This window comes from Neophocaena asiaeorientalis, unplaced genomic scaffold (genome assembly GCF_003031525.2).
Source record: "Neophocaena asiaeorientalis asiaeorientalis breed wild unplaced genomic scaffold, Neophocaena_asiaeorientalis_V1.1 scaffold654, whole genome shotgun sequence".
Classification (NCBI taxonomy): Eukaryota; Metazoa; Chordata; class Mammalia; order Artiodactyla; family Phocoenidae; genus Neophocaena; species Neophocaena asiaeorientalis.
Genome location: NW_020175495.1, coordinates 108,419 through 118,395, shown reverse-complemented (window position 1 = coordinate 118,395; position 9,977 = coordinate 108,419).

Genomic DNA, 9,977 nt, shown 5'->3' with positions numbered 1-9,977 from the left:
TTTTTTTTTTTGCGGTACGCGGGCCTCCCACTGTTGTGGCCTCTCCCGTTGCAGAGCACAGGCTCCGGACGCGCAGGCTCAGCGGCCATGGCTCACGGGCCCAGCCGCTCCGCGGCATATGTGGGATCTTCCCGCACCGGGGCACGAACCCGTGTCCCCTTCATCGGCAAGCGGACTCTCAACTGCGCCACCAGGGAAGCCCCAAGTATCTTTTCTGACCACACCAGTATGAAACTAGAAATCAATAAGAGGAGGAAAATTGGAAAATTCACAGAAGTTTTTAGAAATTAAACAACACACTCCTGAACAACCAATGGATCAAATAATAAATCAAAAGGGAAATAAAAAATATCTTGAGACAACCCAAAATGGAAATATAACATACCAAAACTTATGGGATGCAGCAAAAGCAGTTCTAAGAGAGAAGTTTATAGTGATAAATGCCCATATTAAGAAAAAAGAAAGGTCTCAGGCAACCTAATTTTACATCTCAAGGAACTAGGACAAGGAGAACAAACTAAGCCCGTGGCTGTGGCCATGGGTGCATGGCTTGGGTGGAGCGGAGGAAAGGCCACTGTAGATGAGGTTAGGAGAATGAGAAGCTAGGACTGTGAGTGAGTTGTCACTATGGGCATTGAAATCCCCCATCATAATGATAAAGTATGGGGTAGAAGGGAAGGCGCAGAATCGGGGCTCACAATCTTCCATGAATGTCGGGGGAGTGACCAAGAGGTTGATTGATGAGAGTAAAATGGCAGGGTAGAGAGTAATGGTTTGGAAATAGCAATTAACAGCTAGAAAAAAAAAAAGATCCTGCCTCCAGGCCCTCTACTAAAGAGGCTGGGAAAGTGAGCTCACTGGAGAGGCTGCAGAAGAAGCAGAATCTTCTGGCTTCCATTTGTAGGTCCCCAGGCCTATGAGACATAGTCTCAACTCAGCATGAACTGACCACAGTGTCCTTCACAATCTGGTTCTAAACGCACCTTTCAGTCCATTTCTTCTACCCACCCACTCAGGGCATGTTTTAATCTACAAAATCAGAGTTTAACACTTAAATATGATCTAATCTAACCTTTTGAGATAGAAATTTATTTACTGCAGCGTGTGTACAAGGGATGGTAGTTAGATGATTTTAACAATACTCGGTGGAACACTATTGCTTTGGAAAGGCAATACCAAACCAAGCATGTAGATAGATCTTTAAAAATCTGTCCCTTAAGTTGAGGTAACTCAAAGGCTGGGCCCTCTTACAGATGAGCCCTACCCCCCCACCCCTGAATCCGTGCTGATCCATCAATCAATTAGTAAGCAATAACTGAGCACCTACAAAGGGCCTAGTATTGTGTTTAGGTTCTCTGCGAGTTACAACAAAATCATGACATAATCCATGTTTTCATAGAACTTTCAGTCACCTTGAAAAAAAGTGACACATACCTGAAACGATTCAGGAGATAATATGTAATTGTCAGGGATTGGGCTGCAGGAGTCAAGAGGAAAGAAAAATCATTCAATTAGGGCATTCAAGCAAAGCTTCAAGCAGCAGGCAAAACTTAATGTAAGCCTGTAGAGCTATACTACATCTAATAATACAACCACAGCAATAATGGTAATCATAGCTATCACTTACTGAGTGCTTTTAATGTTCCAGGCACTGTGCTAAGTAAGCATTTTACCTGCTTCTTCTCATGCATTTCTCACAACAATCCTATGAGATGGGTACTACTCCTATCTCCGTATAACAGCTGAAGAACCTGAGGATTACGTATTGATAGTGTGAGTGACCTGCCCAAGGTAGTAAGTGGCATACGCAGGCTTCTGTGCGACCCCAGAGTCTGTGCTCCTCACACCTCACCGTCTTTCCTGGGAGCTGCCCAGTCACATTCGGTTAAGCATCTGAAAGAAAAAACAACAGTAATAATCACCGTCTATTGAGTGCCTAGATTACCTCTAATCCTTTAAGGCAGGTTACTAGTTTTCAAGGACTGCTGTAACAAAGTACCACAACTGGGGGGCTTAAACAACAGAAATTTATTGTCTCACTGTTTTGAAGGCTAGAAGTCGAAGATCAGGGTGTTGGTAGGGTTGCTTCCTTCTGGGGGCTGTGAGGGAGAATCTGTGGCAGGCCTCTCCCCTAGCTTCTCATGGTCTGCTGAGAGTCTTTGATATTCCTTGGCTTGTAGATGCATTCTCCCAGTCTCTGCCTCTGTGTGTCTCTGTCTCCCAATTTCTCCTTATTATAAGGATACCAATCATATTGATTAGGGCCCACCCTAATGACCTCATCTTAACTTGATTATCTGCAAAGACCCTATTTCCAAGTAAAGTCACATTCACAGGTGCTGGGTGTTAGGACTTTAACATATGAATTTGGGGAGATACAATTCAACCCGTTAACACAGACATCATCATCCCCATTTTACAGATGCCCAAGAAAGTTAAACAACTTGTCCAGTGTCACACAGCTACAAGTGCTAGAGCTAGGGATTCAAACCCAAGTCGACCTAGCACCACAACCTTTGTTCTCCCCCCATAAATCTGATCTGGTAACTTCTCTGCTGAAAAATTTTCTTTTGTCTCCAAGGTCAAGTCTGCCCTCTAAGTAGCCCCAGGCCAGGTCTCTGGGATTGGTTTGCATGTTCTCTTCCGGAAACTCCATCCCTACGCAGCCCGTGCTAATAGCTGGGCTTCTGCACTCCTACATTAGACTCAAGCTTTAGTGGTAATGTCAGTCACTGTCCTAAGTACTTTCACAGACCTTGCCCATTTAGTCCCATAAATCAACCCTGTGAGATTACATAGAAGTGTCTCCATTTGCCAGATGAGGAAACAGACTCAGAGTGGCTCTGTTACTTGCCCAATTTTACACAGGTCCCAAACAACATTGTGGTGACTTGAACACAAGCCTGTCATGCTCTAAGCAAAGCCAATGCTCCTTGCACCACACTGCCCTGGCCTAGGGCTCTTGGCCTTTGAGGCCTGGGGACATGCCTCCTAGGGTTTGACCTTGCATCCGAGCCCAGAGGCTGGAGCCCTGCTGCTTGCTGGCAGCCCACCTGATGCCCCACCTCTGCCCATTGGCATGCCCTTTTACCTAGAGTTGAACCTGTTCCCTTAGCACTTGTGCCCCCGAGAGAATAGGAGTAGTTCATGCCCTGGTCCCTCCCAGGTCTTCTTGTTCCATTGCAGCCAACTAGTCCCTGCTGGCCATGTCCCAGCATATGACATGGCTGAGCCAGCATCTTGTCTGTGACCCTGTCGAGTAAATAGAGCTGTTGCTGCTGCCCTTGCTGTTATCCTTGGGTGCCCCTGCAAAGGCAGGAAGCGCGAGAAGCTGAGCTGTGTCTGTCTCAGCAGGCTGCCCAGAAAGGGCCCTCCTCCCCACCCCGGAAGGGCCTAATGTCGGACCCAAGCCAATGAGGGCATTTTCTGGGACGGCATTTTGAAACAAGTGCAGTGCCAGCAGGGATGAGACAAGTGTAGGGAACTAGTGTAGGTGGGAGCGAGCCTCCATAATGGCTGAGCATGAGCTATGAAATAGGAAGGGCTGGAAGAGGCAGAAGAGAAGAGAGGTTAAATGAGGGGCCAATGTCAAACCAGAAGAGATGAAGGGAAGTGGAGAGAGGGCTTGCAAGGTCTGCTTGAGGTCTGAACTCCAAATGGAGCAGATCTGTCAGAGCAACAGGATGGCCTGGAGCTGTCCGCAGAGCTCCCCAGGGCTTTAAGCATCTTCTTTGTCCCCAGATAGGCTGTGGGCTCCCCAAGCACACTCTTCTCTAGCTGCAGTTTCCAGATGCCAGCCTGTAACATGTGGCCTTCGTACAGTATTACTGGGCCCTCTTAAAATAGGCATAGTGTTTTTTCTATGAAGACTTCACGGGCCTGGAGAGCTTGAGATCCTTGAATCTGCCACTGGACATTCCCTTGGTGTGGATTCTGGCAGGAAGGACCTGAACTGGGCAATAGTCCAGAGCAGACAGTGCTGGCCACAGTCCTGGTTCCCTGACCTGGTCCACTGCCCTCCTTGGCTACCAGACAAGGTTTGCAGAGCCTGCAGACATCTGTGCCCCTCGGAACAGCTAGGGAGCTGCAGGGTTTGGAGACACAAGAGGGTCCCCTTTGTCTCCTTCTGTCCTAACTAATGGCCTGAGCAGCTGGCAGATTGGCCTCTGATCAGAGGAATACAGGGCCGCCCTTAAAGGGGTGGCCCAGCTGTTGTGAGTGAATACACAAGTGTACATGGGTGACTCTGACCCTCACCCCCCGCACTCCTGGCCAAGGCGGCCCTGCCCACACTTCTGGAGGGCATGCCAGTCTGGCTCCTGACCTTGTCTTCCTGCTAGGATGTGAGCCCCGGCCACCTTCACCACTTCCATTGAACCCCTGGCATGATCCAGTGCAGCTTACACATGGCATCCACCTGTTGGTACGCCCACCCACAGAGGCAATTCTCCTCAAGGATCTTTAAGCCTTCCCCTTGTACTCACTTCATCTGCTCGTTCCTTCCCTTGGACAGCTCTCTCAGGTGTACCTCCCTCTCACCTCTCTCCAGTCCTCTCTTCTCCGCCCTGCACTCCACCCTACCACCCGTGTCCCAATACACACACCCACACACATGTACTTGCATACACACACACTCACATAGTTTGTCACAAGACCAGTGCAGCTGGGTTATTTTGCGCCATCTCTCTGGGAGCTATTTCTGTTCCTCAGTGCCCTCCGTTGCTGAGTCTAGCTGTGCCCCTATACTTCTGTGCCTCCCCAGTCTAAATATCATGGCAGATTTAGGGTACAGTAGCCCCTCTCCCAACCAATCATGGATTCATCCCTACAGTAAAAGAAACAACCTTCAGACACGTAGGATGCTTTGCCTGCCCGAGTGCCTCACAATATCTTGGTGTGGTCAAGAGAGGGCAGCTTGGGTTGGTACATTCCACAGAGGAGGAAATTGACCTAAGAGAGCAGGTAAGTGATTTGCCCACACAGTTAGTGACAGCAGTAGATATCAAGCCCCAGTCTGATGCTTTTTCTTCTCTACTTTTATACTACGTTGCTTCTCCAAAGATGACACCAACAAAAGTGTGGCCCAAGGACTGGCGGTGGCCCTAGAACTCTTTGTCACTGGTCCATGACAAGATAAGGAGCTAGTGCCAGGATGTAAGTCAATGTACTGCTGCTTCATCAAAACAGTCTTGCTATGAAGTAAAGTATCAGCTGAACTAAACAGCACGCTTAGTGACGCCGTCGATTTGCACTGGCACAAAGTCTCTAATTCAATGCCATGCCTGTGCCCAGCAACCCTGGTGCTCATGGCTGTTCGGCGCAAGGCTGGACCTGTTGCAGGACTGTGCCTCGCCTCCTGGGCAAGAGGAATGTGTTGCAATAGAGGCTGGAGTCGCAGGTAACATGGTCATGGAATAATCAGAGCCCTTCGCGGGTGAAAATGGCCTTATGCAGCCCAAACTAGTTCTTGTCTGCCCAAGCCCAACCCTGTAGATCAGGGCTGCTCAAAGGACCAAACTGCAGTGGTTTGTTGCCCTTGTTTCCCGAAGTTTCTCCCTGTTACGTGGCTGTACCAGTCCTGGGCCTGGTGACCCTCAAGTCCGTTCCTAGCTTTTTGGCTGTCTGCTTTGCTCTGTCTGGCAGGGGGTCTGACCCCTGCAAGATATTTTCCAAAATGACTTCCTACTCGGTCCAGCCCGTGGGAGGTACTGGCTGGAGAGAGAGAAGAAAGAGGAAGGGAGAAGCCAGGAAATTTCTTCTGCCTCTTTCTCCGTGTCCGAGGGTGACCAACTGGTCCCAGTTTGTCCAGGTCTCTCCTGGTTTCAGCGCTGAAAGTCCCGCATCTCAGGAAACCCTGCAGTTCTGGGAAATCCAAGACGGTTAGTCCCTCTATCTCTGCTTCAAGCAGTTTCTCTCTTCTGTGGCTCCAGCTCCTGTTGGAGGGCCCGTCCCTCCCCTGTCCCAGAGACGGCCACTGTGGTCCCAGCTTCTACTGGGTGACCCTGGCTTTGTAGCCATGTTCCCTCCCTCGGGCCCTTTGGCTTCCTTGCCCCCTTGGCCTTCCTGATGCCCAGTCTGCCTCTTCGTCCTTGCGGTTCCTCAGCTCGTCCCTCACCTGTGTCACCAATTCCTTCCATTAAATTCCCACTGTTGTTTACACCTGAAGTAGTTTCTGTTTTACGGCTTAGACCCTGACTGATGCAATGGGGACAACAGAAGTTAGTTTATAATGTTATCATGAGGATTAATATTAGTTAAATCAACCGCTTAGAGCAGCATCTGGCACGTGGTAATTGCTTGTTAAAGGTGAGCTATTACTCTTAGTGTGGTGCGAAGTAACATTTACGTGCACTTGCCATGTTCCAGGCACTATGCTAATTGCTTTACACCCATTATCTTACGTAAGCCTTATGACCCTTATACATACCTGGGTTAACGTGTTCTTGAGTTAATTGCTTAGTAAACCTGTTCGCATTTCACACCTAGCAATATCCGGTTTCTTTTGAATCGCTCCCCTTCTTGAAACCGACCATATCATGTCTTTACTGAGCACTCTCAGACGGCTCTCAGGACATGGAGGCGGACACAGTCTAGTGGGGGAGGCTGCTATGTCCATCAGCTGATCTGTCCCAGCCCGGGGTGGGCAGTGACACCTCAGTGAGCGTTGCAGGGTGACAGGGTGGGAGAGAGTGTGGGTTCTGGGGCTGGACTGTCCGGGGCTGGATCTAGGCTCTGGCACTCTCTACATCTGCGGCCACCTCCCGAAAGGGAGAAAAGTAATTTTTAACCCTCTCTGTCTCAGTTTCCTCATAGGGCAAGAGTACTGTTTTGATAGTACCTATCTCATAGGGGTTTGAGGATTCAATGAGTTAGTATTTTTAGTGCTTAGAACAGTGGCTGGCAGGCACTAAATACTATGTGTTTGCTAAATTAGAACAAAATCAATATGGTGAACCAGTTGTAGGGGGGAACCCAGAGAAAGGTGCCACTCGATTCTACCTACAAGTGTGAGCAAAGGCTTCACAGAGAGGTGACACTGGAGCTGAATCTTAAAGAAACAGCGCACGTTTTCCAGGTATAGAAGAAAGCATCCAAATCCCAGGAAATGATCAGCTTTGTTTTGTGGCTGTGCCATTCTCATGTCAATATAAGTTTAAAGCTGAAAAACCCTGCTTGGGTGTAATTTAAAAAAAAAAATATATATATATGTGTATGGGAGCCAAGTGGCCCCAAATTGGAAACAACCCAAATGTTCATCAACAATGGAATGGGTAAATACATTGCGTGGTATATATGCACAGTGAAACACTATATGACATTGATGACAAATGAATTACTGACATGTGCAAAAAACATGGATCAATCTCCCAAGCCTAAAGTTGAGCAAAAGAAACCAGACACAAAAGGGTCATCTTGTATTATTTCATGTATATAAAGTTCGAAAACAGGCAACACTAATCTATGCTGGTAGAAGTCAGGACAGTGGTTTCCTTGGGGGAGGAGTAGTGACAGAGAGGGGTCCCAAGTAGGGTTTCTGGGCTGCTGGTAATGTGTCTTGAAGTTGAACTGGGTGTTGGTTTCACACGCATGGTCACTTTATTATCAGGTTCAAGACACAGAATATCTGTACATGAAAACAACAACCATCTTTTTTAGTGATCTATGACACATACAGAAAAAAAAGTCATTTCTTGTTTTAAAGTACAAGTTGGGGACATTCAACCCTGCAGAGATTCAACTGACCTTTGACCATAGTGGGATATAGGGAATTGTGAACACAGGTGTCCATTACAAAGTTGGTGCCCCCAACAGAGACACACCTTCTTTTAGGTGTTGCCAGGTGACCCCAATATTATGCTTCTAGATGCATTCAGCTACAAATGGCTGGTCTGCATGATCATTCTGTGTTTCTGAAGTTCAAATTTGAAGCACTTTAAACATTCCTGTGAGGAGAGACAGAAGGGACCAGAATGTGGGAAGGGAGTCAAGGGAGACTTTAGCCTTATTACAATATTTTGAGTCTTTTCAGGGGGAACTTTTCAGGTGTTTCTTACAGATTTAACACTTAGCCAGAAAAAAAAGACACAGCTCTGCCTTGTCATCACGTGATGATGGAAAGTGCTGGATATTATTTAATTAAGATCGAAAATCACTAAGCCTGGATTATTGTTGATGCAAATGAATGCCTTGTGTTTGGATAGTGCTTTCTTGATTGACCCTCATAACACCTCTGTGAGGTAGACTGATGACGTTGGGGACAGTATGCAGATGATGAACAGACTGAGGACCCTAGAAGTTACATGAGCAGCCCCTGGTCAAACAACCAGTTGGTAGAAAACCACTGTCAAGATGGCCTGGCCATCTTTAGACCAAGCCTCCGTTATCTCTTGCTTGGACAACTACAATAGTTTACTAGTTGTTTCCCAGGATTTACAACGCTTCCCAGAAAGTTCTCCACACTGAGAACTGTGATTTGCTACTGCTTTATTTTATTTATTTATCGTTTGTTTCTTTCACTAGAATGGAAGCTCTGTGAAGGCAGGAATCTTGTCTTGTTGACCACTCTTTCCCTTAGCTCAGTGCCTGGCACGTTCTGAGCACCTGATTAATATCTGGTAAATCCATGCAGGAACTAATATATCAAGGAGTCAGTATGTCTGAGTTCCAGGGGGGCTCTTTGATTAAGCTGGAGAAAGTCCCACTCCTCTCTGAGCCCCCGTTTCCCCCATCTGTACAATGAAAGAGTTGGACCAGCTGATCTCTGAAGTTTCTTCCAGTGCTAGATAATTCTCAGACTGGCAGGTAGCTAGCTCCACCATTTTCTCCTTGAGGCTGTGTGGGCCAGCTCTAAACACGAGATGGAAAGTTCTAACACTTTTTAGTTTAGCATGGGTCACTTTCTGTGCCTCCGGCAGACACCTGTTGATGGGTGCACTTAACCCAAGCCGCCCCAGTCTCCTTTCTTCCTTCCAGTGTTATTACAGTTTGAAGTTATTTTAGTCTTTTTGAGGAAAAAATAATTCCAAACGAATGTAAAATAACACGAAGCAAGTGACTGCCAGTTGATTAACTGGGAAGGCAATTTTTGGAAAACAAAAGGCCATCCTTCGAAGAATTGTAGAAACTAAAACATAACTAGTAATAGTAGAAGACAATATCATGTAATGATTTAGAGAACAAGCATTAGCTTCAGACAAGCCTTGGTTCTGCCAGGTCCTCACTGGCTACGTGACCTTGGGTAAGTCATTGGCACTTCACCTTGCTGAGTTTCCCTGCTGTAAAGTGCAGAAACTAGCAGAACCCACCCCAGAGGAGGGTTGTGAGGATCCAGTGACAGGAGGTATTTAATCGCTTAAGTACCTGGCACACCAGAAATCTTCAACAAAGTATGGCTACTCTAGTAATGATTCTGTGACAACACCTAAGAACTTTCTTCAACTCAGGCTATGAAGACAACTGGCAAAAACACAGCAGAGCATGGCATGTTCAGGAAAGGAAGAAAAAAAAATCATTTCTTGTTAGGAGCCAAAAGATGTCAAGAGATTCCACTATTTAAGTAAAGGGAACTACCAGACTGAGGAAGTATACGGTAGGGGTTAGGAGCCAGCTTCTTAGCCCCTCTGATCGTAGCTTCCTTGTCAGTACCAGAGGCCCTAATCTCCACATCACCAGGTTGTAAATGAAGTCTGACTGTCATCATGCTTGTGAAGCACTTAGCATGGCGCCTGGCGCATAGTAAGCGCTTAAGAAACGGTAGCTGCTGTTTCTTCAACCTAAGTTGCTGCTTTTATTCTTACTATTCTTGAGCCAGAGCCTCTGCAACCCTCGGTGGCCTGTGCAGGCTGCCGAGGTTAGAGCTCCGGCTGCATCATCCAAACCGGTTCTCAGGCTTCTAAATTCTGTGTCAAGTGAACTTCTGGGCCATTTAAAACACAAAGGCGAGGCGAGGGGGCCCCAGAAGTGCCCCGGATTTTCAA